The sequence below is a fragment of the Silurus meridionalis genome, chromosome 6 (genome assembly GCF_014805685.1).
Source record: "Silurus meridionalis isolate SWU-2019-XX chromosome 6, ASM1480568v1, whole genome shotgun sequence".
Taxonomy (NCBI): domain Eukaryota; kingdom Metazoa; phylum Chordata; class Actinopteri; order Siluriformes; family Siluridae; genus Silurus; species Silurus meridionalis.
In genome coordinates this window covers 20,603,854-20,622,348 of record NC_060889.1, presented here as the reverse complement: position 1 = coordinate 20,622,348, position 18,495 = coordinate 20,603,854, and the positions used below count along the sequence as shown (strand labels likewise).

At 36.8% G+C, this 18,495-nt stretch overlaps 1 protein-coding gene across 2 annotated transcripts in view; it reads right to left on the bottom strand.

Annotated features, from left to right (window-relative positions):
• Window positions 1–18,495, bottom strand: part of fgf11a (fibroblast growth factor 11a) — a 72,314-nt gene that overhangs the window by 52,053 nt on the left and 1,766 nt on the right. The window lies entirely within an intron of this gene.

The following is an 18,495-nucleotide window of genomic DNA, read 5'->3' as shown; positions in this document are numbered from 1 at the left end:
CCTTGGAATTAATCAGATTGTGTGTGTGTGTGTGTGTGTGTGTGTGTGTGTGTGTGTGTGTGTGTGTGTGTGTGTGTGCGTGCGTGCGTGCATGCATGTGTGCGTGTGTGTTTGCTATGCACCATTGGAAATGCTGTTAGCGATGTCAGAACACCTCATCGTCATCATCATCATCATCATCATCATCATCATCACACTATACCAACAAAATAGAACACATTCCTGCATGCAAACAACAGACCTCTGAAACCATCCCGATCCCTCTTTCTTCTTCTCCTCTTTTTGCTAACATCTACATGGTAGTCTGTTTCTCCTTTTTTACCCATCTATCCATCTCTTTCCCTGTCCTGTTATCTCTCTCTCTCTCTCTTTTTCTGTGTAATCATATCACTTACTCCATAAGCCTGCAGTCTAATCTCACGCATCGATACTCTTTAATTAATCTGATTTGTTCTTTGTTCTGTCTCACTTTCGTGTGCTCTCCGTCGTTCTGTTCCCTCACTTTTACTGTCGTTCTCATGGCAGCTCATCATCCCCCTCTCCGCTCGTTTACTGCACTGTAACAGCCGACACATATGCATAAAGAGAAGGGAAACACAGCCGGTCAAGCCGAAGGAGACTCTGTCATCATTAAGCAGAGGAGAGAAACAGAACAGCAGCCTAATTGGCACAGACACAATAAGGGATTAGATAAAGAAGCTTCCCTGACACTGAATTATCGAAAACAATGAAGAAAAAGGGGCTGTAAACTCCTGGGGGACAAAATGCTCAGTAGGAACTGAAACAAAGAAGCCTGGGTGATTGTTTTGACTGCACACTAAAGTCAAACACTGGAAAGATAAACATTGAGGTATGGAAGAAGCAGAACAGGAAGAAACAGTGTATTTGGAATTGGAGATAAATACAATAATATAGTATTAAAAAAAGAGTGCTTAGCAAAACACTCTTTATGTGCAATATAAAGGCTAAAAATATTAACGGTGCTGGTAGAGTGTTGATTTCAATTCCCTTTTTATCAGGAAAAAATGTATGCATGATTGCACATAATTGGGATCATTTGTCTTGCAATATAATAACTCACTACTCATTAAATTGGCCACATTCTTTGGCACCTACAGTATAGGGTAATTCCTGTACAGTTCTCTCCTTTAGCCTTCTAACTATCTAACTATTCAAGGGAAATCCTCTGTTGTAAGATTTTGCAAACAACCAGAAGGACATTTCCCAGAGCCCTTTATAATGCTAAATAGATTCCCAGTCACATACTGCTTTATACTTGCATTTAGTTTACATATTAGAGGAACCTTTTCCCAGTAAATGTTCCCTTGAGGTTCAATATTCTGCAGACCTATTTTGTGGTCAAACTGAAAATAAATCTATATGCTGCTCAAAGGCATTGTTCCCATATAAATATACGTATATGAAGTAATGCTGTAAATATATAAAACAAGAAACCAACCAACAACTTTATCGTTGTATTAAATGTAATATTGTTTTAGTAATATTATTTTCTTATAACTGTATTATTATATTATTAGTTGAAAACTTTTACCTTTTTAGTAATAGATTTGGTCTCTATCTTTGTTAATTAATGCAATCAAGTCAGAATAATAACAATAATACAAATGTCCAAACCAGTGTGGAAACCTCTTATCAATCAGGACCATGTTCAGCTAGCTCTCATTTATATTTAAATTTAATGCAGGAGTTAGAACTCATACATCCACAAACATCCATGCAGAAATTCATTTAGTCATCTAAAGTAAGAGCAGTATCTTAAAAAAGGGTCCAGAGGACCTTGGAAACACTCCAGGCCGGAATATACCCTAAATAGGGGGTCAGCCAATCACAGGACACAGTGTGCACATGTATTCCCAAACTCATTTACTCCTGGGGCAATCTGTGTTGAACGTCACATACTGGTGTACTATTTGAGAGGAAGGAGGAAACCAGCAAACCTGAAGAAAACCCCCTGAGACGTATTAAAACTATTATTTACATTATACATTCACTTCATTATGCTGATACTCTTATCCAAAGCATCCTACACTCGAGACAGGAAACAACAATGTCATCATGGGAATGGGATTTGAACTTATCACCTTCCAATCAATAATCCAATGTCTTCCTGCTAATTAAATACTGCCCTGCTGCAGCACCATGCCACATTGGAGAAAAAACTGAACTTATCATTGGCTGCGAATTTCAATGTCTATGCTACTGGTGAGTGTTCTCCAAATATGCTAACTACACTCTGGCTTAGCATATAGCAGTACTAGAGGTGGACACTACAGATGCTCTTATCCCTGTTTGCTGCAGTAGAGTAAAAGTTCAGTGCAGCAACCTTATGATGCAACTTGATGTAATCGATGTATCTGATATAAATTTCTCAGCTGGTCGGGAGCTAAATTTTCATTTATAAACTGCATGTTTTATAAATGGTCTAAAATGCTTTTCACTCATTACCAACAACAAAGCTGCGAAAACCCAACAATGCCAACGTTAAACTCTTACCTCCTTTTGAATTGTCGAGCTCAAAGAATTTCTAAATTCTAACCATTTGTCAAAATGTGAACTTTTTGTTTTATTTAAATTTATTTTATTTTTTAATTATTATTTTAAAAAGAAAAATGTCATTCAGCATGTTCCTTTGTGAGACATCTATGAAACATTCTTCTTTTTGGATTAAACAAACCTTTGCTCCAATCCCACCTTGAGTTTATGATTTTGTTATGAGTTTATGATTTTGTATGTCATTCATTACTAAAAGAGTAATGAATGACATACTATGATGCAGTCTGATATCTGAATAATGTTATTTTTCTCTTCCTTTTTCTCGGCTTGTAAACACGCTGGACAACATGTACACTATGTGGAATAGTAAGGTGATTGAGAGCTTTTCCCTTGCAATAGCACATAGTTCTGAGTTTAGACTGCCAAGGGCCATGTCCCACTGGATCTAGATAGTTGACACCTCAGTAACAACATTCAGCAACTATTTTGCTGCTTGTGGCCCATGAGATAACAATCAAGGCTTCAGTTGTACTACTGCTTTCACTGATAGGAGAAAACTAGTAGATAAATTGTTTAGACCATCTGACAACTATTCAGTCCCAAGACTGTTGGTTTTTTTATGGAGAACTTCCTTGTCAAGAACAGGGAATAGTGAACAGGGCTTCCTTGTCAAGAACAGGAAATAGTGAAACAGGCCCACAAGGTGTTGACATCATCATTATTATGGCCAAAGTAGACTTACCACAACATGCAATTCTACCATGAGCATCATGGGCTTTACTTAAAAACGGCATTACTTACATTACTGTTCCATAAAGTCCATGCTGATGCTGCTTTATTTTGTTAAGCTTTTGATGGTCCTACAAAGATAACACCACTGCTGCCAGTGGGAAATCTTTAAACCCCTTCTGAGTTAGTCTTACAATGTGTTAGTTTCCTTTGAAACTGCTGCATATATTTTATTCATGTAATCAGACTGTGGTTAAGAGAAGTCAAATACAACACCACTAACATATTTACCTGCAGTTCTATTATCTCTGGATAACTTCCAGGGTTTCTTGCTATTTGGAACTGGACCTTGCAAGTGCTATAATAGATGGTTTCAGGAGAAAATAAATGGTGTACGAGAGCCACATTTATTGCAAATACTGCATCATATATCACCTATGACTTTGATAGAGGGTCTTGGCATGTGTGCATAGGCGCATAACATGGTGTCCAGGTGAATGTCATGGCCCTTGAGAGTTTTGCGGGGTAATTACGACAACAGTTGCATATTTAACTATAGTGGTCTTTAACATTGTAGTATATATACAATAGTATTATTATAGTATTTATACAGTAGTATTATTATAGTATATTTAGCAAATAGTATGTCAACTCAACAGTGCATCTTCATCCTTCCTGGCTGCCACTGAACATGTATGTGGCTAAAAAAGAAAAAGAAAACCTCAAAATGCTATTAGAACAAGGACACAGTAACCTGCCTTTATATTACAGCATTTGTGTTTTAAAAGAACAATGACCTTGGCCCAGTCGTGAAGGAGAATGAGAAGGAGGGGGCTTTAAGGAGGGGGTCTCTTACACTTAGCACTGGCATGCTTCAAGTAGTTACATTTTTATCGCTTAAATGACAAACAAGATACTGACTTACAGAAAGCCAGTGGGTGTTTAATATGTATGTAATTGTACTAATTATCCATAAAGATTGTGTGTGTGTGTGTGTGTGTGTGTGTGTGTGTGTGTGTGTGTGTGTGTGGTTTGTGTGTTTTCACATTAAATAGAGCTGGAACAATAAACAGTGCTCACAATAGTTATTGTGCATCAGGGATAGGTGTGTGTGTGTGTGTGTGTGTGTGTGTGTGTGTGTGTGTGTGTGTGTGTGTGTGTGTGTGTTTGTGTGTCAGTCAGTTTACAGGGATATACTCAAACTCAAAATAAGTATCCGATTATAATGGAGCACAGAGACACGTACACACACACACACACACACACACACACACACACACACACACACACACACACACACACACACAGAATGGCCATCTAACTCTTAAATAAGAGGTCTTCAGGCAGTTTAGTTTTTCTCATTCTTTTCCTCATCTTTTCTTTTTTTGATAGGATTCTGTGAAAAGCCTATTTTTTTCTTTCTATTTTTCAAAAGGTAATGATTACCTACAGGAGCTCTATTACAGTCTTTGGAAAACCACAAGCAAGCAGTATTTGTTCATACAATTCCCTTATGAACATAATCAAGGGTTACAGCTAATATTGTTAATATAAGTAGCCAGTGCAGTTCTAAACGTTCAAAGTTGCATCTGTTCCTGTGGGGTTATAGTATACAAGCACAACATCATTTTTCTATAATGTTTCTTTCTCCATTTGAAAAGGTCAGTTACTCTGAAGCACTTAGAAGAAGGGGTTCATTCAAATTGTAAAAGGTGTTTTTTTTTTTCCATTTATGCCAGAGAAATAGTAGGTGTTCTCTCTTTCTCTCTCTCTCTCTCTCTCTCTCTCTCTCTCTCTCTCTCTCTCTCTCACACACACACACACACACACACACACACACACACACACACACACAAACACACTTTTCACACTTTCACTGATGGTACTTTCATTAATAGGTCCATTAAGACTCTTTTAATTAAGCCTTCTTATCCAATTCCAGTGAGGAACTACAGCCTTCTTCACTGCTGCTTTCTGTTTTCCACCTTCATTTCATCATAATACTTCACTCTCTTTCTTTCTTACTCAATCTCACTCTCTCTTTTTTTACCTCTCACATCACACATTTTGCTGACTAGGGAGTCCCTGAAAGTGCAGAGTGGTGCTTCCCTTCAGCACAGATTTCACAGGGAGGCCCCAAGTGCAATTAAACAGAAAGACAGACAGAGACATATTGAGAGGGACAGGGAAAAGAAGACTCAGCCTGGGGTAATCATTCTGTAAAAGCACCTTTGAGTCTCAGCTGTCTTGAATGTCAGAAATTACAGGACTCTGAGGACCACCAAGAAGAACATGCACCCACCTACCCACACACACACACACACACACACACACACACACACACACACACACACACACACACACACACACAGATTTCTATGCTTAAGTGTACACATGCACAGATGACTGGACATCTATGTCAGCCCCAAGGTGTACATGCAGAGGACATGAGAAATTGAATGCATAAGTCGGATTGCAGAAAGAGGGACATGAAAGAGAAACTCTTGGGAGAACTTCATACAGTAACTCACAACAAAATAAAATGAATCTTCATATTTGTAGTCTTGCCAGGATGTGAAAGCATTCAAAATGAATCACTCACAGCTATTTGATATGTATTTTGCTAATAAGCAGCTTTAAAGCCCATTATAATGACTGGGTAAGATTCAGTCATATATGTAAGGTACTACTTATTGCTATTATTGCAAATTCATCAGTGATAGGGTGGTGTGTTTGTCAGAGATGATTCATAGGTAAATGCAAATGCAAGTTATTTAATGTTGTTATGAAAAAATTCAACACTTGTTGACCACCAGAATCCAGCATCAACACTGGTATTATATACGCACATGTAATTTCATGTAATTTTTTGTAGATGCAGTCTGTGTTTTAGTAAATGTACTGTAGGTAGACAGTAATTACTGTGTATTTCTGTGAACAAATAAACAAGTAGAGACAAACATACTCTGAAATGTAATTTTCTGAAACTAAACTTTGATGTCTGACTCTACAATAATGCACAAACATGCAAAACAGAAGTTTTCACAAATAAAGGTAGTGAAGCAATTACAGTGGTCCCCCAGAACTCATGGGGGTTACGTTCTAAGACCCCCCACGAGTTCCAAAAATCTGTGAATTTTGGACGCACCCCCGCAGCCCCTATGGTACCTTACTGAATACATCTAGACATTATATCACTTTAATATAACAATGTGTTAAAAAAAATGAAATTTGTTGGTTAAAAAACATAGCTTAAAACGTTATTCCTAACATTTCCTGGATTTTAAGATAATCCGCAACTGCTGCTAGTTAGGTTCCAATTAGAACACGCAAATTTTCCGAGTTACAAGTTCCTAACCACAAATTATCGGGGGTTGACTGTACTATAATAAGAAATCTATGTGTTTTGTATTTTTCCATGAATGTCCTTAAAAAAATACATTATTTATAGATGTCCCAATAAACACTACAAACCACAACGTTCTTTCCGACATCTATAAGATGTTACGAGAATTGACAATATACAGGATTAACACAGGAGCTATCATATATTTTGCTGAATTTGATCTCTGTGCTGTAATTGTAATACAGTGGATTAGGACAGTCTTAAAATATTTCCACAAAATGTTATCCAGCTAACCAAATTCATATTTCTCATTGGAAAATTCTCCAAAAACATTAATGACATTGTTGTAGTAATGGCTTTATATTATTGAGGAGTTTAACTTTCTACCTGAAAGCCAGATAAAGACTGTAACATAAGGTTTAGTGATCTGTGACCTACTATGGAGGGTAAAGTATTCATTTTGGTAATGTGTGTGTTTAGAAAAGATCATTTTCCTGGTCCAATGAGATAATAATTCTGATAGAAGGTGAGAACACTGTTAGTCTTGTTCTGAGTATGATTCAGTGTAAGGGTTTGTGTAGTATTTGATTGTAATAGAACAGTGTTCACTCTTACACGCATTAGTGCATTTCTTCTTTTGCATTTATTTTTTTTATACAATAAACATATACCAGACATCATATTAAATGGAGTCCTTCTTTCATATTAATAATAAAGGAATGACTCATTCATTTGAGTCCAAAGAAAATGGCAGCTTTAGAAGCAAGGTGAAGTATTGTGCACTAAAGTGTGTTTAAACAAAAGTACAGAATTATGTTTGTGTATGTTTTGTGTGTGTTAGAGTGTTGTGTTTTCCTAAATATCAAGAGCAGCACAGGTGTGGGACGCGTCCTTCACTTTAATGTGCTATCAATCACACAGGCTGGAAACATGCCAGAGTGTTAACAACACCAGACAGATCGCCCACACACATACTTACTTATGCTCTTTTATAACAAAGCAAAAACATGCACAGCTTCATTTCCCAACAGAAAGACAGTGAGAACTCGAGTACATACTGTATACACACGAAACAAAACAGGAGTTATGTGATCTGTTACATGATACTATAATGAAGTTTGCTTTTATTTAATAAACTCGATACTGAATGAAATCAAAGAATATCACTATTCAGTTATTTTATTGAAAAATTCGATACATACTACAGAGGCTAACTACTGGTCTGTCAGTGTAAGCCATTTTTTTCATCATCACACTACGGTATGCAAAAACGTTATAGAAAATCAATAGGTAGGTCTGCCTGTGTAGATAGTTGATAGTTTGTCAAAAGAAAAGAAATATCAATGTGTGATTCTTGACAAGCCACAAAATTCAGAACTAAAGTTGTGATCTGATTGACTATCTGCAGTTCATATCTGGTACATGATCATATAATTTGTTCCAGTTCATGTCTTTTACATATGAAACTTTTTAACACAATGTGACAACTGTGAAGCGCACGGATGTAAAGCGAAGTTACTATGAACACCATAAAATTCCGTATAACAGCACATTGCAAAGTGTTTTATTCCTTTTATACTTCATTTATTCAGTAACGAACACTACATCATCTAATCATCCGTATTTATTAATGCTGTGGAAGTTAGTTCCTGTTTTGATTATCCCATAACACATTTAAACCCTTGTTCTTTTATTCTATTTCTATGTAGTTAATCAGACAAAAATGGTAGTGCGACTGCCATTTTATCAAGAAAACACAAAATAAAGAGTCATCTGTCCTGAATCCTCTCCCATGGTGAAGACTGATTGCTATGAAGGCTTGGATTATGTTAAGTGTCTGCCATTAGATTAAGTGCATTAATAACGCTTTCAGACCAATTAAACCTGAGAATTTGAGAACAGCACTGTGATATAATTATTCTTTTGTTATTTCCTTGATTGTATGCATTGGAAGCAAGGATTCTAAGTGTGAGAAATACAGATTCATTCACAGCTTTTATACAGTGAATAGACATGCATAATACATTTATGTAAAGTCCAGTGCCACTTCAGAAATCAGAATTTGTGTCTTCCAGATTCTTATGATGCCTCTTAAGACCAAAATAGACAAATAAATGAAATTGTGTTAGAAAAGGGATCAATGCCACTTTAAACATTTGCATTTGAACTATGTGGCTTGACATTAGACTGATCATGTCAGTAAAATAGCATGAACAGAAGGTTGTATCTCTGTTATTTAAGAGGAATTATTTTAATCAGTCTAATAATTATTAAGGTGATTTATTGTGTATATTTTTCTTGTTGATTCATTCATAATTAATCACGTTAACTTTAGATAATACATACTGTATTATGAAACACAGTAGAGACACTAGAGATAGAGAGACACACACAAAAAGACTGTGTGTGGGCAGCTGCAATCATGTTGCTTAACCTTAGCTTATAGCTTTACCCTTTAGCCTTAGCCTTGGACTCTTCCCTTAGCCACAGTCACAGACCTGGCAAAGAGAAGTGTGGTATTTTCCTTTTAGTGTTCTGTTGCTGTGTTATGCTCTGTCCTTAGTATTACTTATTTTTAAATTACAGACAAAGAAAGTGTTTAATGTTCATCAATATAACAACGTTTATCAATATAATTTTATGTACACACAATCTAATCATCACCGACATCCAGTGGTATTTATTTATTTAAAAAAAAAAAAACAGTGGCTTCATTATAGACAACATTAAAAAGTTTCTCTATAGATGGAACAGGAAAAAAGAATGAAGAACTGCATAAAAAAACCCTTATCTCACAGTTTGTGCAGTACTGTGCACTCTATTATTTGAATAAAAATTTAGTTTTTTATTTTACTGTATCATTCAGATCATTATATTTCTTTAATAAAAAATATAAAAACATTATATCTTCAAATCTTCAAAAGTATAAATAAATATTAAATGTGAAAGGATGCATTTGTATGTGAAGTCCAGAAAACAATGCATTACATAAACAAATATATTATCACAAGAACATAAGGAAAGCTGTCAGTATTACATGCAAATAGAAGTAAAAAATAAAATAAAATGGGACAGTCAGATAATCCAAAAATCAGGCAAACGTACCAGCTAATATCTGTATCGTATTTCACAAAATAAGATTACTGATAACATGCATAATGTTTTCACATCAAAAACTGACTTTTTTGTCCATTGTTTTGTCAATCTAGTCATGTAGTTTTTGTAATATTTGCAAACATAGAAGTACTTAAATCCATTATTCTTTAAATCCAGCACAGTATTACTTTACATACACTAAAGACTGATTATGTATATTTATTGCTATTAGTACTACAGTATATAATAAAACTATTTTTTTTTTACATTTCTTCAACATATAAAGTACATAATTTGCTTTTTATTTAATTATTGCTTAATAATTTACCAATTTTATTAAAGCAGTCACTTCAGCACCCTTTTTTTTTCTTGTATTGAATAAAAGTAATAATCGCATTCTGCTCTGCTAATCACAATTACACTATTGATTCTGACCATTAATCCATAGCTTGCTTCAGCCTCTACATCTCTCATGTGCAGCATCCATGCAGTACAGTAACATGTTCTATTCCAGCAGAATGCTGTAGGCTAAAGGGAAATCACACTAGTGTAATGTCAGTTAGAGCTGCAACACACTTGCAAAGAGCTTCACATCTTGCACAACTCATAACCCTGTCAGCATGAACTTGATGGGTTGTATAAGGGCTACATCTGAGACCTCTGTAGTCGAGCACTGACGTTGTTGAAGTGAAGTGTACGTACACTGGATCGGGGAAATGAGTCACAGTGTCCCTACGGTTAATGAAAAAAGGCTGACTGCCATCTTTCCCATCAGCTTTTCATATGTAATGAAACTCTAAAGTACAGTATAATTAAAATCGTGGGTGGTAACAGAGCACACTGGGGCAAGAAATAACCTACAGATGCCTTGAATTCACTCACCTTAAATGCTTATAATCTCCATGAGTGTGCTGATAGATTGTATTTTATTAATATGTATATAATGCCAACTTTTTTCTGTATTTTAATTGTGTAGTATACCTATAAAATATATATTTCATTCCCTTTCTATAGATTTTTTGCAGCAGAAATACAGAGGTAAAAAGAAAAATCTACAGTAACACAGTGACAGTAATCTCTGGAATAGATTCTTTTTTTCCAGAAAGAGAAAATAATTATGTTAAGCTTTCATATGTGTGTCACAAGCAGTGAATTTAAATAATTTGTTTATAGGGCAGCTGCAGATGATCATTTGGAAATGCTTGTATACTTTATGTATGAGTGAGCATTTAGCTCTGTATCTTCAGCACTGAATAACAATCCTGCAAAAGCTGATGATTTAATCGGACTTCGTTTTTTGCTCATTTTACTTCTGGACCAGACATGCGGCAGACATGATGTGTCAAGGAATCTGATAAGGTTAAATGCAAAGGTTTGATTCAAATGTATTAGTTGGCAAAATACTAGTCACTACATTTTTTTTATGTCTGTTACCACGACTTGTGCCTCTGCCACTGCTGCAGTACAACACAGCACCAAAAATATCCAACTGGCAAGTTCTCTGGGAGGGTGTTTCACTCTGAAGGGAGGACATAGCTAAAAGGGAAAGACCTTGGATGGGAGAACTGACCGCTTTTACAGCAGCCAGAGTTCTCACAATGTTGAGAAAATATGACCATATAACCTCAATCTTATTATCCCTACACTGGCTACCTGTTAAGAATTGACTACAAACTATTGCTACTTACCTACAAAACACTAAATGGTTTGACTTCAATGTATCTATCCAGTCTTCTAACATGCTACAGTCTTCTAACATGCTACATGCTACATTTCTTTGAGTTCTCAAAACTCTGGACTTAGCAAAGTCCACTAAAGGTGGTAGAGCATTCTCATATTTAGCTCCTAAACTTGTTGGGGGCTCAGACACACTCTCCCAGTTTAAGTGCAGATTGAAGACATATCTTTTTAGCAAGGCCTACACATAACACACATCACATATCATAACCTTGTGTTCCAATACATCTGATCAAATGCACAATTTCAACTTGTGCTTGTTAATATTATGAACAGCAGCTACGCTAATTTCTCTGTACTGCTTTTCTTTCACTACCCATCCTAATGTATGGGATGGGTAGAGAACCACCCAGAACCATCTCGAGACGTACCAGCACCATTTGGATTCCACTTCATGTAGAGTTTGAACATTTACATTTTTAAAGGCTCTGGCATGGAGGAGTCAGTGTTGGATCTTTGATGATCTCAAATGTTGAGCTATTTTATGAGTTGCTCAGTAGCTCCTGGTTCCACAACCTCAACTGACTGTATAAGACTGTAGAAAGGACGTTACTCATAATTACACACACTCCAGTACTCATGGTATTTGTCACTCTCCAGTGTTTCGTAATGTTTTAAGATTTATAATCACACTCTTGATATCACCCGAATAAGGATGGGTTCCCCTTTTGAGTCTGGTTCCTCTCAAGGTTTCTTTCACATTCATCTAAGGGAGTTTTTTCTTGCCACAGTTGCCCCAGGCTGCTCATCAGGGATACATACACATAGTTCCCTTTAATTCTTAAGTTCTGTCAAGCTGCTTTGAGACAATGTCCATTGGGATAAGTGCTATACAAATAAAATAAATGTAAACTTTTATCTGTTCTTTACACATCTACACAGAGCTATGACTGTTCAGGGAACTAGGAAATCTAGGAGAACCAGTGTGTGTATTTCCATGGGTTTAAAAGCCCAGTAATTATGCGCTCAAATGTGGGAGCTTCACTTATGCATGGTGTAAAGTTAATGACAACCGTTAAGGATTTTTTAAGTTTCACCTCTTAAAGCCTTGATCCAAAAACATCATTTTATACAATTATTTAAAAAAAGATGTTCAATGCTTGTGTATTTATTTATTTATTGATTTACTTTTCATCTTTAGCTAATTATTTTGAGGGCCATTACACCATTACACCAATGGTGTATTTAGCTTGGATCATTTAATGGGATAATTGAAACAATTAATAGTCATTTTGTTGTTTTATTTGATAAATAAAAGTAAAAAAAAAATCTGTGAAGTTTTTCACAATACATGCACATATATTGCTGTGATGGTCCCAGAAGCTGAGCTGGGTCATTTTGAGTTGATTTATTTCAAAAGAAATAGAGCTACAGCCAGGTATTTTGTCACCCAACATTTAAGTGTATTTTCCAAGTATTTAGATTAAACAGTTTGGCACTTTGCTGACCTCCATCTGCCTTAGATGGAGAGAGACTCAGACACTACAACACTCTTGGCAGAGTGTGTGAAAGAAATCTGTCTATATTTGAAGTTGCGCCTGTATAAAAAAAGCAAAACTTAATACCCTTCTGAAACACAATGACACCACTGCAGCAGGTGTGTGAGTGATGATGCGGTTAGTAAATTTCATAGATTCATGAAAAAACAGGTGTGTGTGTGTGTGTGTGTGTGTGTGTGTGTGTGTGTGTGTGTGTGTGTGTTTCACGTTTCAGAGCATTTCACTAGAGGTAATAAAAACTATTTCAGCCGGAGTAAACATAAAACAGTTCTCAGAGAGACCGTTCAGAACGAACCTGCCGGTTCAGAAAAATGCTCTCATTAAAGCCAAGATGTTAAACATGCAGCCAACCCACGTGAGCAGTGATTATTTAAGTAGGGTATCAGTATCAGTACTAGTGTTGCATTGTTGTTGTGTTTGTTCCTACTTTTTTGTCACTGGCTTAAAATCCTATAATTTTATATAATTACATATAACTTTTCAGGAAAAGTGAATATAGTGTAAGCTCAAAAGGATAATAAGATCTTTGGTATCACTTTGGGGTCTTAATTAGTACATACAAAAAAGTTTTGAAAGAATTTCACATTCACATAAAGGAACAAGAGATATATCCTTGAGTACAACCTCAGCAAGACAAAAAGGTTCAGTTATCTTATTTGTGAGGGGTAGACAAATAAAGCCAGTGAGGTTACGTAATGTAAATAAGATGCAGGTCACCCTCTGGATGCATTGCACACCAGTGACTCCAGTGTTCCATTGTATTTTAATCCTGCAAATGCTTAAATGTCACTGAAATGTCATCACCTTTTTTATGAGTTGGTGTGTGTGTGTGCGTGTCTGTGTGTGTGCGTGTGTGTGTGTGTGTGTGTGTGTGTGTGTGTGTGTGTGTGTGTGTGTGTGTGTGTGTGTGTGGGTGTGTGTGTGTGTCTATTTGTGTCATATGTTTGTTACTCTTTGAGACAAGAGATGAAGCGTTATGGGAACCCTATGTCCCAAATGTTCCAATTAAAGTCCCTCTTTTCTCTTTTTCATAATTTTACTGTTATCTTTCTTTTTTTTTTCTTTTTTTTACAGATCCTTGTTAAGGTGTACTGTATTGCTGCTGTAGCACTTATTAACATTTAACATTATTTTGCCTCTTCAATCCTATACACATTTCCCTACTCATATATACGTCTTTAGTGTTAGAGTTATGGGAAGATTTGTAGCTGGTCCTTAATAAAATCATCTATTTTTAATCCAAAAATAAATGCAGCTTTTTTTTTTAAATAAATAAATACAAACACTAAATACAAGAGTAATGGGTCTTTGGGGTTATTAAGGTTAAGGTTATGGTTAGTGTGTGTGTGTGTGTGTGTGTGTGTGTGTGTGTGTGTGTGTGTGTGTGTGTGTGTGTGTGTGTTTTCTGCTCTTTATCAGACCCCAATTCAGATCAGCTAAATCATCCAGAACAAAAAAAGGCAGGCACACACACACACACACACACACACACACACACACACACACACACACACACACACATTCTTCTGGCTTGTGACAGCACTTGTTCCATGCTGAGCAGCACACCCAGACTTGCATCCTGCAGGTGAAGATAAATCTGTGAGCAGTAAAAGATCAGAAACTCAATCAATAAAATCACTGAACAGTCACAGTGACCTACCCACTCCCCACCGACACACACATACACACACAGAGTCCCCTTGCTGAGCTAGAGCTAGTCCTGGACCAGGCACACACACACACACACACACACACACACACACACACACACACCAAACACCTACCCATTTCTTTACAATCTAAGTTTAACAAGCTGGAGTAAACTTAAAGTTCTCTGACAGGACTGAAAGGGAGTTAGAATGAGGGATTACTTTTTTGCGATACAATTTCTCTTGCTCACCCAGTGACAGAAAAGTAAAGATGGAGAGAGAGAGAGAGAGAGAGAGAGAGAGAAACAGAGAAAAATGTCTGCATTATCAAAGGAGTTTATTACAAAATTACCCACAACTCTCCCTCTCTCTCTCTCTCTCTCTCTCTCTCTCTCCTTCCCTCTCTCTCTACCTCTCGCTCTTTATCTCTCTGATGCAAACCCCCGTCTATCATCCACATAATAAAACAATAACTGAATAACCACAGCACTTTGGAAGAGTTTATGCTGATCCATACACTGTTCTAAGGAGAATTAAATCTTTGTCCAGGCACTGTCCAGGTGACTGATGTAGTATTTTAGCTGGGAAATAAGGCTCTGCACTCGGCACTCATCTGCGCCAGATGCTTTACTACGGGAGGATGGTTTCCCTCATAATTACCATAATGAACTTGCCACATGACTGTCATTACTATACCAACAGAGACACAAAGCTACACAGAGCCTGACCCTCTGAACTGATGCATCTGTGTGAAATGTGCATGAGCGTTTGTGAGTGTGTGTGTGTGTGTGCGTGCGTGTGCGCGCGCGCGTGTGTGTGCGTGCGCGTGTGTGGGTAAATTAACTAAAGAGATTTAAATCTTTAGACTTGTGTAGACTTGTAGACTTTGTTGGTGCCACTGGATATGACCTTTGTAGATTATGGACCTGATCAGCCAATTAAACAATCAATCAATCAATGCAAATGTTCAAGCAGTGCAATGTCAAAAACTCATGCAGATGCAGATCAAGAGCTTCAGTTAATGTACACAAGAAACATCAGAAGAAGGGGGTGTGGTAGTGTGAGCTCTGACTTTAACTGTGATGTGGTTGTTAGTGTCAGATCGGCTGGTTTAAGTGTTTTAGAATCATTTGATTTTTGAGAAAACTGACAAAAAGCAGGTGATTCTTCAACTGTGATGCCTGGGTGAGCCTTTGCTTATGACAGTCTCAGATTCTTTTTCTGGCTGACAGAAGAGGAACCCAATGTGGTCTTCTGTTGTTGTAGCACACCCACTACACGGTTTGTGGGTTTTTTTGCATGCTGAGATGCTTTTCTGCTCACTATGGTTGTAAAAAGTAATTGGTTTGATTTCTTCTGTCCTGGCAGCACAGAACTGTTACATTCTCTAAACTGTTATGCATGAAATTCCCAGAAGATCAGCAGTTTCAAAATACTCAAACCAGCTGATCTGATAACAATCCAAGTCAAAGATACATTCTCATGTTTGATGTGAACATTAAGTGCATCTGCATATTTTTCGCATTTCACTGCACAAATGTGCAGGTGTAAAGGAATTCCTTATAAAGCAATATACCCCAAACTACTTTCCAACAGACATCCCCACATATACCCCAATAATATGCACACTTCAACACACATCCAACATACACCCCAATATACACACCAACATACTCCCCAAAACACACACATACACCCTGACACACCTCTACATACTCCCCAACACACATCCCAACATACAAATTTCAAAACAAATACCAGTTTACACCCCAACACACATACACACACTCACACGCATACACCCCGACACACTCCACATATACACATCAACATACTCCCCAAAACACACATACACCCTGACACACCCTACATACTCCCCAACACACATCCCAACATACAAATTTCAAAACAAATACCAGTTTACACTCCAACACACATACACACACTCACACGCATACACCCCGACACACTCCCACATACTCCCCAACACACAACATACAATCTTCAACATTCACCCCAACATTTTTCCCAACACACAACTTCCACTTTCACACAGTCTATCATATACACTTCAGCATATTGTACACGAGGCTTCATAGCCAGTGTTCCAGTGTTAACGATTTGTAATGGTCATTCATCAGTAAGTCCTTAGTAACATGGCATTATAAGGTTTTTCATCCAGAATTAAAGAGTCATACTTCCCTGTATAATATATTTTTTTAATGTTTTTTTTTTTCTGTAACTGCACACCTTAGTGTGTTTTATTCCTTAATGCTGTTGTACTAAAGAGTAAGTAGTACATTTTGTAGTTAAATCATTTTAATTTTATATTTTTATATAGTAATATAGTATCTATAATTTAAAAAAGCCATTCAAATTCCTTATATGAAATTATCCTTCTGTGGTTAATTTGTTGCCTATAATAAAATTATTATTAACATCTTTTTGCCATTGTTTGACAGGAAAGATTATATTGGTCCTTTTCTCCTTACAATTACAGAATTTCTCCTTACATTTGCAGAAAATGGCACAGAAATTTGATTATCTCCTCCAACACATATGCTTTAAACAGCTGTGGGAATGTGAAGAATATTTTTCAAGATAGAAAATGGCATTGCTCATATTCAGGACTGAAGCATTTACTTAAAGAGCATAAAGTGTGGCTTTGTCAGATCCAGCTCAGATTCTATATGCTTTAGAGACATAACTAGAACTTAGCTTGCCTTAATCACAGTGGTGCCCTCTACTGGCACAGGCAGTTACTAATAAAACACCTTTGAATCAAGGTCAATGCCCTTTCACATACTATAGTGTCTGTTCTAAATGAAATAATTTCCTGTAGTTTATTATTGCTGCAGATATTTATTTATGTATTTTTTTAATCTTTATCCTTATGCAAAATATATGTTAAGTTGCTCATGGGAATGCACAGAGACACATTATGAAGGCTGATTAAAAATCAAAGACTTGGTCTAAAACTAATCTACTGCACCTATTTTTTCCAAGAGCTGTGTAAGGTCACTCCAGTTTGGTGACAATAAACAATGCATCATGCTGTCTCAAGAGACAGAGGAGCTGCTCTGACCAAGACACTTCTTTTCCACATCACTTCTCCCATGATGTTGTATAGCTCGGGAGGGCCTTCCCCCTCTATTCTTTACAGTGTTTCTGACCATGAACTCATCAGAGCTGGGAGTGATTTATTGTAACAGAGTAGAGGTCTTGATGTGCTTTATTGCACAAACAGATAACACTCAAGTACACACACACACACACACACACACACACACACACACACACACACACACACACACACACACACACACACACACACACACACGTAATACTATCTATCTATCTATCTATCTATCTATCTATCTATCTATCTATCTATCTATCTATCTATCTATCTATCTATCTATCTATCTCTCTCTCTCTCTCTCTCTCTCTCTCTCTCTCTACATACGTGTGTATGTGTTTCTTGTTTGCATATGACTTACACGTGAAGAGACATGGCAAAAGGGAAAGGGAAAGACTGTAAAAATTTGCAACTGTGAAAATTTTGTATGTGTGAATGATGGACGCACATGTCAAGTACATTCATTGACCATAAAACAGCAGGAGAGCTCAAAGGTACTGTGTCACAAAGCAAATAATCAGACAATCAAATTACAGCAAAACAATGATCTCTTCCTGCAAGCGGAGAGAAGGACGACTCAGAGCAGACAAATGTCTTTTTATGGACAACTTTAAATTAGACTTGGAAAGCTGGACTTCAATCTGTCATCTTCAGTAACCCCTGGTCAGGGTCATGGTGGATCAGGAGCATGTCCCTGAAATACCCTGGATGGGATTCCATTCTATCATGAGTATCATGCATACATACATTCTGATCATGATTATATTGTTAGTGTTTCATCGCAAA